The sequence below is a fragment of the Apium graveolens genome, chromosome 11 (assembly GCF_009905375.1).
Source record: "Apium graveolens cultivar Ventura chromosome 11, ASM990537v1, whole genome shotgun sequence".
In the NCBI taxonomy this organism is placed as follows: Eukaryota; Viridiplantae; Streptophyta; class Magnoliopsida; order Apiales; family Apiaceae; genus Apium; species Apium graveolens.
Genome location: NC_133657.1, coordinates 181,171,165 through 181,190,119, shown reverse-complemented (window position 1 = coordinate 181,190,119; position 18,955 = coordinate 181,171,165). Strand labels below are relative to the sequence as shown.

At 32.2% G+C, this 18,955-nt stretch overlaps 1 non-coding gene and 1 pseudogene across 1 annotated transcript; both read left to right on the top strand.

Annotated features, from left to right (window-relative positions):
• Nucleotides 1-3,768, top strand: part of LOC141696226 (uncharacterized) — a 64,201-nt pseudogene extending 60,433 nt beyond the window's left edge.
• An 8,972-nt stretch (nucleotides 3,769-12,740) lies between these two features.
• Nucleotides 12,741-12,847, top strand: LOC141699616 (small nucleolar RNA R71). Its single transcript, XR_012566058.1, has one exon. It is a non-coding gene; the product is annotated as a small nucleolar RNA R71 (small nucleolar RNA).
• Nucleotides 12,848-18,955: the final 6,108 nt, after the last annotated feature.

Below are 18,955 nucleotides of genomic sequence, written 5' to 3'. Positions count from 1 at the left end.
AATTTGCCTCTAAAGAAAATGCACCAATTTTTTTTACTAAATTAGACAAAAAATGGTAAAATTTAGCTAAAAGCGACCGAAATCGGTCAAAATTTCTAATTTTTTTTTAAAAATGTTTTTGTTTTTTAAATGGTTAGTACATATCATGTAAAGAAAAAATTTAAATTAAAGGAAACTTTCATTCTTTAAAAAAAAAATTAAGAATATAAATATATATATAATATAAGTATGTTGAATTTCTATTTGTGTTATATTTGATAAAAATTTAAAAAAATCTTAATTAGTTAAAAAAATACAAAAAAATTGATATATCAAGAAGGCATATGTTTAAATATAAATTTACTAGAACATGCTATCATGGTGAAAAAAAAATCTTCTAATTTAATAATTATGAAGAACAAGTTTTCATAATTAAACATGAAGTTTATGGTATGAATTAGGGTTATAATATTTATTTTTAATTTTTTTTAAGTGAATCAACCATACGAATGAGATCATTGTCAAAAATAAAGAGTGTACATAAAAAAATATTTACTTATATATTAAACATTAGTAAGAAATACTGGTCAAACGATTGGCTGTTAAAACAGTAAAATAAAAACATTTATTTTTTTTTTCTAAAATTCTTGTCATATCACTAAATTATATGGATCTTAACATCCTTACGGTTGAATTATTCATAAATATTTTTTTATAAAATATTAACATCAATATGGGAGTAAATATTAGTTGGAAGTATTATGCAAACTATTTGTTGATTATTAACATAACAAACAAAATAAATTATTTTTTTTCTGAAATTTTTGTCATATCACCTGAATATGTCGATCATGAAATATGTACGGTTGGATCATTTATAAATATTTAAAGAAAATCAAAACATGAATATGAGACTAAACAGTAGTAAGAAGTAGTAGTCAAACTAGTGTTTAACTGTTAAAATAGCAAACGAAATCATTTTTTTTTAAAATTTTTGTTATATCACCAAAATATATAGATCTTGACATCCGTACAATTGCATCATTCATAATTATTTTTTTTAAAAACTGAAATATCAATATAGGATTAAAAACTAGTAAGAAATACTGGTCAAACTATTGGTTGACTGTTAAAATAACAAACTAAACAAATTATATTTTTATAAAAAGTTTGTAATATCATTAAAATTTATAGATATTAACATCCATACGCTTGAATTATTCTTATATATTTTAAAAAAATTGAAACATCAATACAGAACTAAACACTGGTTAGAAATACTATTCAAACTATTGGTTGATTGTTAAAATAAGAAGTAAAATCAATTTATTTTCTTCTAAAACTTTTTCCACATCACCAATATATATATATATATATATATATATATATATATCTTGACATGCGTACAGTTACATCATTCATAAATATTTTTTTTTAAAATTGAAACATTAATATAGGATTAAACACTTCTAAGAAATACATGCGAGACTACTTGTTAACTATTATAATAGCAAACTAAATAAATTTATATTTTTCTAAATTTTTTGTGATATCATTAAAATATATATATAACTTAACATCCGTACAGTTGGATATTCATATATATTTTAAAAAAATTGAAACATGAATACGGATAGAAGTACTATTCAAACTATTGGTTGATTGTTAAAATAACAAGCAAAAATAATTTATTTTTTCTAAAACTTTTATCACATCACCAAAATATATATACATCTTGATATCTGTACGGTTGGGTCATTCATAATTATTTTTTTAAAAAATCAAAACATCAATATATGATTAGAAATAACATACTAGATAAATTTATTTTTTTATAAAATTTTTGTGATATCATTAATATATATAGATCTTAACATGCGTACGGTTGGATTATTTATATATATTTTTTTAAAAAATTAAAACATGAATATGAGACTAAACACTAGTTAGAAGTAATAATAAAACTATTAGTTGATTGTTAAAATAACAGACACAATCAATTTATTTTATTTCTAAACAATTTTTCATAACTAAAATATATAGATCTTGACATGCGTATGTTTGGATCATTCATATATTTTTATTAAAAAATTGATATATCAATATAGGGTTAGACACTAGTAATAAATGACGATTAAACTACTGGTTGACTGTTAAAATAGAAAATCAAATTAATTTTTTTAACATTTTGTCATATCACAAAAATATATATTTAAATTAAGAGTGCATGTGAAAAATCAATCTATTTAAATATTAAAATCTTAAATATTTTAATAAATATATGTGTCATATGCATTAAATACTACAATAGTTGTTCAATTTAGCTATTAAATTCTACAAAAAATGGTCAAATTTAGGTGCAAAATTCGACAAAAATTAGTCAAATTTAACTGCTAAATTCAAAAAAAATGTTAGAATTTACCCGTATTTTATTTTCGACTAAATCTGGTTGAAAACAGTAAATTTGACCATTATTGGTCGAATTTAGCACATTTCAGAATTGCCATTTGTCACGCTTCGGGAAGAAAGCACATGGATTGCCAACTTGAATTAATCTTGATCATTCATTTATTTCTCAATCCTTTCATCCCAACCATTCAATTTTTCAGCCTCATCTCTTTCTCTTTATATTCCTCATTCAATTTCATTCCCTTATAAAAAATTATAATTGCACTCATACATAACCTTACTCTCTAACTACATACACACTCATTCATATTTTCTATATTCCAAATAATATATATATATATACATACACACACACATCTCTCATACTAAATCTCCTTTAATTATATTTCTTCAAATGGAAAATTAATTTAAATCAATTCTGATTCACACCAATTCCGACGAGTTTACCATTTCACAACAATTTCGGCGAGTTCAACTCCATCACCTCCGACGAGAGTTTATACCATCACCTCCGACAAATTTATTTCCGAAAACTTAGAAGTAAAATAAGAATTGTATTAATTAGTTCATGTATATGAACCAATTTAAGTTTATTTTTTAATTTTTTTTCATATTTGTTTATCATTTGGTTGAGTTAATTTTTATAATATTTGATTTTCAATGTGTTACTACTAAAGGATATAATTTGTTGTATTTTAAAATCTATATTACATATTTATGGCATTTTAATATTAGTAAATAAAAATTACTATTGTGTCCGTTATTATTTTTTAATATTACATTATGGAAAAACTAGTAAAGAATTCCAAAAAAAAAATTTTGAGCAACAAAATGCATTCTGCTACATTTTGTTGCTGTTTTTTTAAAAATCTGACGCTTACTAAATTCTACCAAATTTGGTCGAATTTAGCATAGTAATTTCGACCAGATTTGGACAAATTTAGCGTAGTAATTTCGACCATATGTGGTCGAATTTAGTATTTGTGGGCGGGATTTTTGAATTTTTATGAAATTTTGAAATTTTGTCAAAAAATTTTGGGAATGAGTTTTTACAACCAATTTCGGTCGAATTTTGTTGGTCAAATTTATTCGGTCGAATTTAGTAAGGTCGAATTTAGCTAAATTCGACCGCACCCCTTATTTTCGACTAGCGTTTGTTCGACCAACAACTGGCTGGTCGAAAATAGCTATTTTCGACCAAAATCGGTCATATTTAGCTAAATTCGACCAAAAAAATTCGGTCGAATTTAGCCGAATTTCTTGTAGTGGTACTATAGGGGACCTCATACTGCGCTTTTAGGGGCTATGACCGGAGGCTTTGTTCATGATGTTCCCAATGCTGGACCTTCTGGTGCTGGAGCTAATAGCCTTGATCCATAAGCTTTTAAGTGCAAAGAGGATGGTAAGTCAAGTATCTTAGAGACGTTAAATGAGTAGTAGTTCTCTCTTATTAGGAGTATCTGATCAAAATGATTTGTCTGTTGTTTTAGTACCAAAAACTAGTAGCTAAAGTTTATTTTATTGTTGTCTCTTTAATTTAACTAATTCATGTTTCCTTTTACACCTTTAGGAAATTGACCATGAATCTGAATGAACTGATTTAATATGAAATTTGGTTGATGTGTCTCCTAACTAATTTAGTGTATATGCTAGCAAGATCATTCAACAATTGAGTGAAGCACACTAACACATCATATTTAAAGCATGTTTTCTAGCGTTTGAAAGGCAAAAGCAACTAGAATAGATTCAGTACTGGATATTTATAAATGTTCAAAAAGGAACTGGTTGACTTAACTAAAAGATATCTATGAAAGAATGTGTCTCGGCTTTCATCTGCACTGTGACAACTGCAGCCCCCACTAGGTGCCCGGAGGATATGTGCAACACTATTAGTGACAGATGTGTTAATATCATTAAAGATTAACTTAGGCTTCTACAACTACTTAGCGCTAGTTTTTATAATTCTGAACAACTTTCCTAAGTCTGAAGGTGATGAGCATCCACTGTCATCCCTGCCTGGTGCTGGGGATTGATAATGCATTGGAACATGATCAAAATGTGGAAGAGTACATGAAAATGGGATGCTTTGCTAGGGTTGGGCATAATGATGGTCAAGTGTGAAGAAACTTAAAAAGAAGAGCAAGGTGCACATAATTGGCTACATAAAATATATACAGAATGATATGATGTGGCATTGTCATCTAGCACCTACATTAAATACATATACATTGTCGGCCATTATAGTGATTTATTTTATTTTCCTTTTACTCTCACCACATTTTTCCCTAAATTTCAAACAATATTTATTTGTTTCTTACTTTAGTATGATTATAAAATTTGAAAACCAGTTTTGTAAAAACTTCTTTTACTTCTTTTACTTTAGTATGATTTTATAGTTGAATATAGCTTCTTTTACTCCAAAACACTTTTTTTTATTTTTTTTAATTATTTGATTTGCACATTTAAATATAGAGTATTTTAGTTTAATAAAATATTATAAAATTTACTTACCATATTTAAATAAACAAATATAATACTTGTTAGTTGTTACAACTCACTCTCTTTGTAATTTAACAATTTACAAAATTATTTTAGTCAATTTTGTTAGGATATTTTAATATAACATATAATAGTAAAAATTATTATTTTATATTATCATGTTATTTTCTTAACATCTATTTATGTCAGGATGATTATCCTGATGATGCTGCTCTGAAAGCTGAAATAGAAGCATCTAAAATGTATAATTTGGGTTCATCACCTGGTCATGCTCCTACTCTTAGTACTCCAAGGGCTCATGAATGGAATCACTACTGGAGATTACCAAGTGAAAATATCTCTCTAGAATCTGCTCCGACTTTAGCTGATCATGCTGTTCATTTGGTTTCTACTTCTGATATGAAAGCATCTATCAAGGCAACAACAGTTTTAGTCAAAGGATTGCATTCTTATGTCTCTGTACTTAAACAAGATAATGTTGATCTTAGAGAAGATATTGCTGATCTGTTTTGTGCCTATTAAAGGAACAAACATACATAAAGGCTTGATAAAGAGGATGTTCAGCATGGAGACTAAGCAAGATCATATGTCTGAGATGATGACATCTCTAGAGGATGGTTAGATTGCAAAAAATTCTAAGTTGGATGCTACTCTCTCTCTTCTACAAAGTCTATATGCCAAAAGGGGGAGATAGTATCAAATACAGAGTTTCAACCTGAATCAGTTTTGAGGAGAAATACCAATTCTGATGATGATGGTGAAAAGTAAGCAAAGAAGACCTCTGATGTTGTGATAATTCAAACCGGAACTGGAATTCAAAATCAAACTACACCGTCAACTCAAGTCTTTAAGGGTAGATCACATGGATCTAATCTAGAAGCTGTTCTTGTTACCCCAAGTTTAATTCCTGACAATAAAGATACAAGTTCTGATTCTTTTCCTAACACTGACAGAGTGATAGTAATTCCTGATTCTGTTAAAATTGAAGAGAAGAGATTCTATTTCGGATGGATTTACAAATTCTCTCTGCTAATGTTGATGCTTTAAATGCTGAAAATTTCAAGGAAGAATAAATGGCTTTCGACAGAGAAGAAAAGGCATAGGAAGAAAAAATTAGAATTACTATTGATAAAGCAAATCAAGCATACAAAAATATGCTTGAATGATCTGAAGGGAATAAATGGAGGTGTACATATATCAAGATGTTATATGAAAGAGCATAAAGGAAAGCTCAAGTATTTCTAAAGATCAAGAATAAGTACAAATAGAGAAATATTGCTGATCTTATTTGTGATGATAAACCGTGCTTTATGTCTGGAGGAATAAAGATGGATGGTTTACTTGGTTCTAATACCATGGGAGATTAGAAGTCTTGGTTTGTACAATCCAAGAATTTCAAGATGATTGAAACATTCACAAGAGCTGGAATAAGACATCATGAAACTAAACTCGTCAACTTCATGCTTGCTGATAGTCTTGGTCAGGAAGTAACTGTTGATTATCTGGATATAATTGAAGTTGTGAAGATTATTCTTAACAAACATGATGGTTCTGAACCTAAACAAAATATCTTACTGATATTGTGAAATGATCAAGTTCAATTTCTTTTACTGGATGAACTGCTGATCATGTCTACAAAGGAACTGAAATACATTCACTATTTGCTAAGAGTTGAAGATGAAATTTTAAGGTTATGGTCAAAAATGATTCTTGCCAATATCAGAAAAAGGATACTGGATGATGGTCCATATTACTTTGGATCATATATTCCTACATACATAAATTTCAAAGGGCAAGAAGTCAACATAAAGATAAGAGAAACTATGATTGAAAATGTTCTTACACAAAGATACATAACAATGAATCATGATGGCTCTAAAGCTTGCTATGTGACAGTGGAGGAGTTGATGATTCAAAGAACTCCTATCAGAAACTTAAGGGCTGCTATTTATCAACTGTCAGATAAATATGGATGTGAGAAGAACTTGAAGATCAGATTACAAGAGATATTATTGAAGAAGATTAATGACAGAGTTAAAGCTTTTGTTCAGAGATACTGTAGAGTTTATCAAGGAATATGAAGATTCAAGTATGAAATAAAGTATGCTTTGTACTCTACAATTTGTCTCTTTGGTTTTTGGCACTAGAAATTAATAAAATTTATGCTTATTTTGCAAAGCATAAATTAGGGGAGATTTTTAGGAACTGCTTATGTCAGGAATCAGGATTTATCAAGGCGTCAGGATCTGACAAAGGAATCAGGATATGTTAAGCCAATCAGGATCTGTTCGACAGTCAGGATATGTCAGTACGTCAGATAAGAAGACTGTCAGGATCCGAGTGGATAAGTCAATTCTGCGGGATAAATCAGGAGGTATTGATTTATAGGATCGTAGTTGATTTAGGTATGTATAGAAAGTGGTAGAATTATACTATAACATATGTTGTGATTGATAGTGTTTGATTGTAGTTGTGTAGTATACAAACATATAATAGGTTAACACTTTAGGTGTGGTGCTTAACTCGAGTATTCGTATAACCTAACAACTCTTAAGAATATTGTTCTTGAGAGAGTTTTGTAACAGTTTATCAAAGATCAATATAAACTGTTATTTGATTATCATGTTCTTACTTTACTTTCATAATACATTGATTTGTTTAGTAATTTTATCCAACCCCCTTAACCAATTACTTTACTGGGCAACACTTGATGATCCCAATGCAGTGGAAAACCAGGTGTATAGTTATTATCTATGCTAATTTTGCATTGATTTTTGATTTTATAAAGAAGGGTTCTTCTAGAGAATTTAAATGTATTTGTCTAACTTATGTGTACTTTGGCCACTTAAAATCCATGATACTTAATTTTTATTATTTTAGGCATAAAGGCATTCTGTAACAAACTTATTGTAAGGTAATACAATGCATTACATGACATATTAACTGTAGAACCCTTTGTTTTATTGTAAATTCAAGTTTGCATGTAGTAGGTTAGGATACATTTTATATACTCTCTATATAATCAAGCCGGTGTAAAAATGTTTGAAAGGAGACAACTTGATCATACCCTAAGTGAAGGAGAAGGCTTTCAAAATCATGCAGTTGCAGAAAAATGGTGGAAGGAGATTCTTCTACATTAGGATATTTCAAAGTCCTAGAGAAGGCAGTATTATTAAGTACATAATATTATATCATGAAGTCACCAGGTAAAATAGTCAATAAAACTCACCATATAGTAAACTCTGACAAGCTATGTCGTGAAGTCTAGACTCCATAATTTTCAAAGTCAAGGGCATTCAATACTCATATCATATCATGTCTATTACATAACCACACCAATATGTGCTTTAATAATAATTTTTGTGCTTAATTTATGTAGATGTAAAGTCTGAGATGCTCTAATTTTGATAAACAATTTAATCATCTTGATGGAGTTTAGTGAAAGCAGTTCAAATAAGATAATATATAATTGGTGTAGGCATCCCTGCTAACTCGGATATAAGCACCAAATAAAGATTCCAAATTATGAGAACTCACATATATTTAGAACTTAATTTTTAAATGAATTATTTTTATCAGATGTAGATAAGCTTGCAAATTAATGTTTCCTCCTATTGTTGTGTGTGTGAGTGCAGATGTTTATATATTTGAGATGTTTCAATCCACATCATAGTGCAAATCTCAATCCTTAAAAATATGTGTAGTACTTGACAATCTCAAAGTTTATATTTAAAACTCAAAGGTTCATAATGTTGATGCTTGAATAATGGTGAAGCTACATTGCAGCAACTAAAATCAGGTACCAATTTTGTTCCCTCCAGAAATACTTAAAGATCCATGGCTTTTGAAATGGAGATGTTCTCATGCAGGAAAAAAGGATCTGAAGGAAAAAAACCTTTCCTACTAATTAATTAAAGCTAAGAATGAGTCAAAATAAATCAGTTACAAAATACTGTAATTACACAAGGACAATAATCCTGAACTTGAAGGGTGTCATGCTAAAATCCAGAAACATCCAATGCACGTCTCAGTAGTTCAAATTATAATTTCAACATGGAATTTAAATTTGTTGGATGTAGAATACTGGACTGACCAAAAGCTTGCACCAACTCACTAGTTGTAACTAGGTGTGGATGGATCTTAATTGCCTATGATGATTTCTACTGCCGTTGTCGAAATTTCTGCATTTGTTAGTTCAAACAAATTAAAGTTTAGTATCTAGTTATCGAAGAAGTAACAAATCTTTATTGGCAAGCTTCAATGGAGGGTATATATTCTCAATAAGTAGGCCAAGTTATTTTTTTCTAGATAAACATCGATAGATAATAAATCCTTTTGTAACCTAAAATGGAGATTATGATTTTAATAATATATTATACTTAATTATGTTAATTTAACTGTTTGACAGATTAAAAATTGTGAAGCACCGTATTTAAAGATTTCAAATCTAATATAAAAATTAAACTACTATAGGTTGCAGAAAGACCTGCAAATGGCTGTTTACTTGTGTCCTAGTCAGTCCCGGCACATTCAAAATCTTCAAAATTTTCTTCCCAGAACATCTTTGATCTCCAATTCAAACTCCTGCAGTAAAAGAACCAATCGAATCAATCCAGGCTTCGAGTCCTTCTTCGAGACAAGATAGCGAATAGCAACATGATCAGTGAAAACTGTCACCTTCGTCCCAAGAAAATAAGATCGAAACTTCTCAAAACCGTAGACATTGGCTAAGAGTTCTAGCTCAGTATTAGTATAGTTTAGTTGAGCACCATTTATGGTCTTACTAGCATAGTAGACCACATGAAATATATTGTTCTTCCTCTGCCCAAGAACTGCTCAAACTGCAAAGTCACTTACATCGCACATCATCTCAAAAGGTTCATTCCGATCAGGCGCAGTTATGACAGGTGCCGTGATTAAACTCTTCTTTAAGATCTCAAAAGCAGCTAGGCATTCGTCATCAAACTTAAAGGGGACATCTCTCTCTAGAAGATTGCACAATGGTTTAGAGAATTTCAAGAAGTCCTTGATGAGCCGCCTATGGAAACCCGCATGACCAAAAAAGTTGTGGACTCCCTTAACAAAAATTGGTGGAGGAAGGTTTTCAATGAACCCCACCTTGGCTTTGTCCACCTCAAGTCCTTTAGTAGAGACCTTGTGCCCAAGCATGATGACCTGTTGCACCATAAAGTGACATTTCTCCCAGTTGAGAACCAGATTGGTCTCAACACACCTTTTAAGAACTGCGCCAAGATTTTGCAAGTACTCGTCAAAAGAATCACCGAACACAGAAAAATCGTCCATGAACACCTCCACATTCTAACCAATCATGTCAGAGAAGATAGCCATCATGCATCTCTGAAATGTGGCAGGTGCACCACACAACCCAAAAGAAACTCTTCTAAAGGAAAAAGTACCAAACGGACAAGTGAAGGTAGTCTTTTCCTGATCTTCTAGAGCAATGCAAATCTGATTATAACCTGAATAGCCATCCAGAAGATAATACTATTCATGCCCAGCCAACCTGTCAAGCATCTGATCAATGAAAGGAAGAGGGAAATGATCCTTCCTCTTGGCTTTGTTCAGCTTCCTGTAATCCATGTAAACTCTCCACCCCATGACTGTTCGAGTAGGAATGAGCTCATTCTTCTCATTAGCGACCATAATGATACCTCCTTTCTTCGGCACACAATGTATTGGACTCACCCAAGAACTGTCAGAAATAGGATAGATGATCCCTGCATCTAGCCACTTGAGAATTTCCTTTTTCAAAACCTCTTTCATTATCGGATTTAGCCTTCTCTGCGGCATAACATTTGGCTTGCTTCCTTTCCCTAGTAGAATTTTATGCATGCAATAAGAAAGGCTGATTCCCTTGATATCTGCTATGTTTCTTCCAATTGTCGATTTGAATTCTCTCAAAAATCTCAAAAGCTTTTCCTCATCACTACCTGAAAGGTCAGATGTAATAATAACAGGAAAAGTAGATTCATCACCTAAAAAAGCATACCTTAAGTGTTTAGGCAAAGGTTTAAGCTCGAGTGTAGGAGCTTCCTCCTTGAGGCGCTTTGGAGAATTTTTCAGCTCTTACAATCCAAAAGATTCAAAAGGCATATCCAGCCTTCGCTTCCAAGGAGAAGCATGCAAATATTGCAACTGCTCATCATCTTCATCATCTTCACAATCTGAATTCCCCAAGAAGGCCTTTTCTAAGGCATCAGACCTTGGCATTTGGTCAAGTTCTGAAGTAACCACAGGATCGACCAACTCCACTTTTAAGCATTCCTGATTATCAGTAGGGAATTTCATGGCGTTAAACACATTAAGAGTCACATCTTGATCCAGCACTCGCATATTGAGCTCACCCTTCTACACATCAATCAAGGTTCGGCCCGTAGCCAAGAATGGTCTTCCCAAAATTATGGGAATCTTTTTATCCTCCTCAAAATCAAGAATTACAAAGTCCGCTGGAAAGATGGGTTTGTCCACCTTGACCAAGACATCCTTCACAATGCCTCGTGGATACGTAATAGAGCGATCGACCAACTACAAAGACATAGGAATGGGATTTGGATTAGGTAAGTCCAACTTCTTTAAGATAGACAAAGGCATCAGATTGATGCTAGCTCCCAAGTCACAAAAGCATTTGTCGAATGACACTTTTCTGATAGTACAAGGAATAGTGAAGCTTTTAGGATGTTTAAGCTTTGGAGGCAACTTCTGTTGTAGCATAACACTGCATTCCTCCGTGAGAGCAACGGTCTCTAAGTCATCTAGCTTCTTTTCGAGAGAGAATACCTTTCATGAACTTCGCATAGCTAGGCATCTGTTCAAGAGCTTCAGCGAAAGGTTTATTGATATGAAGTTTATTGAACACCTCGAGAAACTTAGCAAACTGCTTATCCAACTTTTGCTTCTGCAACCTTTTAGGAAAATGAGGCGGAGGATAGACATGTTTCTCCCCTGTATTACCCTCAAGAGGAGTGTGTTCTATAGTTTTCTTCCTTGTTTCCACTTCTGCTTCCTTTGGCATTTCTTCTTCAGCCACACCTTCAAATTCCGAAACTTGAGCTTTTTCTTGGCTTGCAACCTTCCCGGACCTCAATGTAATTTCCTTCACCTGCTCTTTTGATTCCTTCTTACTTGGTACTTATGTGTCACTACGGAGTGTACTAGGTTGTCGATTCAGCAAGGCATCGACAATCTGCCCAATTTGATTCTCCAAGGTCTTGATAGATACCGCTTGGCTCTTGCACATGAGCCTCAGCTCCTCCAATTCAGATTTTTTATTAGATTGTTATAGTTGGAGTTGTTGTCTTGGGGCATATTGCGGTTATTGAAAACCAGTAGGGTTGTATTGCTTTACTGCATACTGCTGATAAGGCTGTTACACCGCATTCTGAGTGTTGCTCCAGCTAAAGTTAGGATGATTGCGGTTGTTGGGTTGATATGTGGCTGTAACTGGTTGCTGCGACCTCTGAAAGTTGCTCACGAACTGAGCTGATTCACTTGAAATAGCACACTGCTCTGTCTCATGGGCACCAGCACAAAGCTCACAGACACTAGTGATCTGATTAATTCCATAATTAGCCAAAAAATCCACTTTTATCATCAAAGCCTTAAGTTGAGCAGCTATAGCAGTAGCTACATCTACCTTCAGAATTCCCGCTACCTTGCCTTGAGTCAGTCTCTGAGATGGGTTCTGGTATTCATTAGCAGCCATCGGTTCAATCAAATCATGTGCTTCATCGTAGCTCTTAGCCCATAAGGCTCCACCTGATGTTGTATCAAGCATGGGTCTAGAAGTCACACCCAAACCATTATAAAAGCAGTTAATGATCATCCAGTCAGGCATCCCATGATGAGGACAATTTTTAAGCATCTTCTTATAATGATCTCAAGCTTCACACAAAGATTCTCTCGATTGCTGCGCAAATTAGGTAAGAGCATTCCTGATTGCAGCAGTCTTCGCCATAGGAAAGAACTTAGGGAGAAATTTTTGAGCAAGATCTTCCCACTTGGTGATAGAGCTTGGTGGTAGAGAATGCAACCAACACTTAGGTTTATCCCTTAGAGAGAATGGGAAAAGACTTAGCTTTATAGCATCTTCAGACACATTGTTCAATTTGAAGGTGTCGCAGATCTTGATGAAATCTTTAATATGCATATTGGGATCTTCCGTTGGAGAGCCCCCAAACTGAACCGAGTTCTGCACCATCTGAATCGTGCTAGCCTTGATTTCAAAAGTGTTAGCCAAGATGGCTAGGCTGACAATGCTAGACTGAATATCATTGATCTTCGGCTGAGAGTAGTCATTCAGAGCCTTTGTATTTATTTCTGGTTTACCCATTGTAACAAGAGCTTCTTCATCAACTTTCTCCTCTACTACAAGAACTTCTTCCTCTACTAAAACTTCTTCCTCCGCTTTATTCAGAGTTCTCTTTCGAGATCGAGAACGCGTTAGTATAAACGCTCTCTAGAGTACCTGAAAAAGCAACAAGCAAACAAGTAAGTAAAATATCTGAGTCAGTGAACTTTAACGACCACTGATGTCAAGAACATAAACTAAAAATTAACACCGAGTCCCCGACAGCGGCGCCAAAAACTTGTTAGGATGAAAACATGCGCTAATATTCACCAAGTGTATGCGTTCACAAGTAATATTGAATTATTTCTAGTTCGTTCCCACATAGACTGGTTTAGATTAACTTCAATCTATGCACTTATGCAACAATGGTATGGTTATTATTCAATGCTATGATGATAACAAGTTGAGATAGTTTATAACTAAGATATTAACTAACATGCAATTAACTAAGAGATTAAAAGGTTTGATTTACTTATATGACATAAACATGGAATTCTAACTTCATTAAATACTTTATTCATTAGTCTCTTTGTTCTTAACCTTAGCATGAAATGGTGATGACACTAATCAGATAACAAGAAACTAGTAAACGCCAACTTTCGTTGTACGAATACCCTACTACCATACATCCACTAAAGAGATAGAACAAGAATAGACACCAATTATATTGAGACCCTATATGTCTATAGAATTTGACAACATAATGGTTTAATATGCAAGTTATCTATTATGATACATAGGGCAAGTAAGATGGTTAAAATTACCTACGAATCATGCATATCAATTACATGAACCTATGCTAGAATAGCAAGTTCTAAACCCCTATATTCACTTTCGCTTCAATAGAGATTAATAAATAAGAAAACTAGCATCCAAGATTACAACTCAATTAAAGAATCACAAGTATAAACAAGTTTTTCTTCTCTTTTGTTGTATTTGTGCTCCTAGGTCTTCTCGATGTCTTCTGCTTAAGCTCCGTTACGTAATTCTTATGAAAAACGACCTTAAGTCATCATTATATAGCAGCCCATACAGATTATAATTCCAGAAAATCAGTTCTCTACTTGAAACAGGGTTCTGTCTCTCTGTAGTTCCGGCGCGGGCGCGCGCTATCAGAGGGCGGGCGCGCTGACATTCTGGAATTTCTACTTCTGCTTGTTTTCTTGACTGGTTTGAGATGGTGTTCTATGAGCAAACTTCCTAGACACCCTCCTAACACCACTTTAGCAGCAAAACAATGCTAAATCTCCTTGATCCCTTATTTATGCTTGAAATGCAAAATACTACAAAAACGAATCAAATACATAAAATACTAGAGTACAGAATACTAATCCAAACCTTTATAGGACGTTCTTTGTAGACATAAATGCCACTTAACACACCCCAAAACTTGAACCGATGCTTGTCCTCAAGTATAAACAGACACAAAGAACAAGAAATAAAAATGCATGAATGCAACTAACATGAATACAATGATCCCCTCAGAATAACTAAACCAACCAATAAGTAACATCTCAACAAAAGAAGTTATTCGCACAAAGATCAATCAAATCCCACAAATCAACTCACAAGCCAGAAATGTGCGTGTGTGCAATTGCTTAACAGATATATTGTCGTAACTAGATCAATAATCATGACTCACTACTCATCAAGGCAATCACAAGGTTATAAATAAAATAAAAGCTAAACTCAAAATGATTAACAACACTTCAATTCTTTTATCGGAGTTATTATTTGTTTTATGCTTTTATTTATAACACATAAACAATCACAAATATGCTTATTTGACCGTGCAATGAGTGAGGTCCACAAAAGACATATACAATAATAATCATGTAGCGAGCATTAGGTTAGTGGATCCCATACTATAAAAGCCGTAGGTCACTAGGCACAAAGTCCCCTAAGAACTTAATAACTCGGGTATTAAAGAGGCCACTGGTGATCAATTATGCATCGACATATATTTTTTTCTTTTTTTTTTCTTTTTTTTCTTTTTTTTTCTTTTTTTTTTTCACATAATTTCCAAACGAGTGCATTTCGCTCCATCTAGTTCAACCCTAGTCTACTCATATGAAATGAGCCGGCTACTAGCCATTTGACACCTAACCACAACAACTAGCAATGAAATCCAATGTTTTCTCCAATTTTTAAATATCCATGTTATATTACCATTAAGAGAATTTAAATTCTAAATATAAAAAGTGATTAAACCTCGACAAACTTCCATGTTCCAGGATCAAACTTCCTAGACACCCTCCTAACACCACTTTAGCACCAAAACAATGCTAACTCTCCTTGATCCCTTATTAATGCCTGAAATGCAAAACACTATAAAAACTAATCAAATACATAAAATACTTGAGTACAAAACACCAATCCAAGCCTTTATAGGATGTTCTACGTAGACATAAATTCCACTTAAAACCTTCTAAGGTGGAACTCCATGTCTTACTTGCATGATCGGAAGAATTAGCTTACCTCTCATTCACACTTCTCTTTTGTTGACTAGTACCAGAGCAGTTCCCTACTCTCAGAGTGTTCACTCCCTTCCTTCATACCTATATATGGTAAAGTAATTGTTTTATCATGTGGAGATGCAATACAACATGTACCTTTATCAACTGCAATGAAGTAGCAGTTGATCGAACAATTTAAACCATCAATGGTTGTGCTGTTAGAATAGCCATTGATGGACTAACACTTATCAATGGCTGATAGATAGTCACTGATGAGGTGGATAGAAGATGTCACTGTGGTTAAAGTCTGTGAAAATTAATTAAAGAGTTAAGAGCATAGTTTTAGATACATGTGATTTAAATGAGATATTTATGATTATTAGCTTTAGTGAAAGACTTCACCATGAATTCAAGAGTTGTAAAACTGCCTTGAGGTATTGTTATTTAACCCACATTCATGAGATGAGTAGGTGATCTGCTACGGTGATTATGTGAGTTTTATTTCAAGATTGATTTACAAGATTTTGGTTGTAATTTTGCAGAGACAGGTATCACATCAATCTGAATTTAAGAAAGGCATTGTCTCAATGAGTGAGATGCCTCTTGTTCTGAAATGAACAACTGAACTCACATAATTAATGATTTAGCATTAAATGATTTCTTTGGTTATATGGATGTGTTCTTCACTTTCATGAAACTCCAGTATACTAGAGGGGATTTAACTACATCTTTCAGTTTGATAGTATATTCAAACCCTGGTTCCCTTTAAAAAGGGACTACCAATTTAAGGGTTTCCTATCTTGACAAATCAAAATAGTTTTACTTATTGTCTCAACATTTCTATAAAGTGTATCTTAGTCAATAGTTGTGAGGGATGTTATTCAAATAAACTGAACCTCCATTTGAATTGAACTTGGTTTGAATGGTTTTCCCTAGGAAATATTATTCTCAAACCATGTAGCCATTGTGTGTCTACTTGCACCTAAAGAGAGAGAGAGAGAGAGTAACGAGAGAGTGGTGGACAGAGAGAGTTTGCTGAGAGAGATGGGTAACGAGAGAGTGTGTCTTGAGATAGAATGAGAGGCGGACTAGTTTGACTTGCAAAAATTCTCAATTTGTCTAAAAAGATTTGGGTAGATTTTTCCCCAAAATTTCCCCCTCTCTACAAATTACTGGGCCCATAATTTGGATATATGTTCATGCCCAAATTGCAACAGTTATGTAATAATTAATATTCAAATTATTATACAATTTTTATGTATTTTAATATTTTATATAAATTTGTATATTACATTTTTTTTATTTTTTTTTATTTTGTTATAAAGATATTTGTGTATCACATATCTCATTTATTAAATTTGTATTAGTATATCAGCTTAGATTCTTGAAAAATGAATTAAAATTAATATTTAATCTTAAAAATATTATAATTATGTTTCAATACTCTAAGGTAACACTTTGACAAAAATGCTCCAAGCTGCAACACTTTCTACCTAATGCAACATCAATTTTTTGGCTAAGGTAACACAAAAACAACACCCAATGGTTCGTTCAGTTGGTTAAAGAGGGGATAACAATCCTCTTGGTCACAGGTTCGAATCCTGTGGAGGAGAATATATGAATATACCTCCTGAGTCAGAGTTTGTCACTTAAATGCGATTTACCTTGGCTCACGTGGTTTGCAAGCTATTGCGTGAGCCCGTAGGTTTACCCAGTGTGCACCCGAATGGTAGCGGTTGTGGGTTCCGTACGATAAAAAAACCACAATGTTCGATTAGCTTATGAGTACCATATCTTGGGTAACATATCAGGTAACATTCTTCAAGCGGGAGTTGCGATAGGCCTTATATGGTGTAGTGTAATGAGATAAGTTAAGTGTGCGATTTTGAAGGAAGAGTCAGGGGGATTCAGTACACTGAATTAAAAGTGAGGTGGGTGGATAGTACTAGATAAGGGTGTTTTTAGTATTATTTTAAGGTAGGTTTATAATTGATCATATATATATAGTAATACCAGCCATTATTTAAGAGATTACCTTTAATTTTGGAGAATCTTATAGATTTTTCTAAAGTTATATTTGACAAATTATAAAATTTTGATTATAATGTTAAAAGAAATTTTAGTTTATATTAATTATATTTAGAATTACTTTTATGATTTATTTTAGAATGTACAACCTTTTTAAATGTGCATACATACTTTAAACATTTTTTTCTATACCACATAAGAGCATCTGGTATTAGTGTAAATGGTGTCTAAAATAATATAAAATGATGATTATGTAAACTTTACTGAACGTGTAACTGAGCTGTTCTACTAGGGACGGTTATAATGTTAAATTTATGCTTAGATATTTGCTACATCTTTCTAGAGATTCACAAAAGTTTAGCCAATATGAGGAGGTTGGCTATATTTTTAGCTAAGGGGATTTTAAATGGTTGGAGTATCCAAATTTAGACATATCAATACTATACTATACTATAATGGAATATGGTATACTTTTTAGTTTGGTTAACCCTCATTTCGGTTAGGATAGTCGGATTTTCTTCATCAAATAATCACATCCTGTTAGATTCAAATACTAAAATAAGTTCTCAGGTTCGAATTTATAAAAATATATATAAGTTCTCAAGTATAAATATTACCAAAAACAAATATTTACATTATCAATGGGTGTTTGCATAAAATTCAAACATGCTAATTAGTAACTCGGTTTAGTAATAAGTCATGGTTAATATTATAATATTATTTGTTATTAAAATATTTTTTATGTTTAGAATTATTTTTGTTAACAAAACCCTATCAAATCAACCACTTATTTCAATTATATATAAGCATTTAGTTTGATTTTCACAATAAATAACTTAGTGTAAGATCAACATAACAATCATTAAGAAATTTTTAAAAATAGCATTTTGAATTAGTTATATTTTGATGTTTTTGATATTGTTGGTATCATTTTTAGAAATTTAACTTATTTTATATAAATAATTTTAATAGTAATTCAGTTAAACAAAAGCAATCAATAAATTTTGATAAAAATATGGAATCAAAAATATATTTGATTGTTAAGATGATTAGAAAATATAATTAAATATAATAAAATTATAAAATGTACATTAGAAGGTTCAATTACAATTTTAAATTTTAAAGAGACGGTGAGCACCAGAGGAGATGATGTTATTGATAAAATACAAAGAATTTAGACACAGTGAAAGGTGAGCATATTTGGGAATGGGGACTA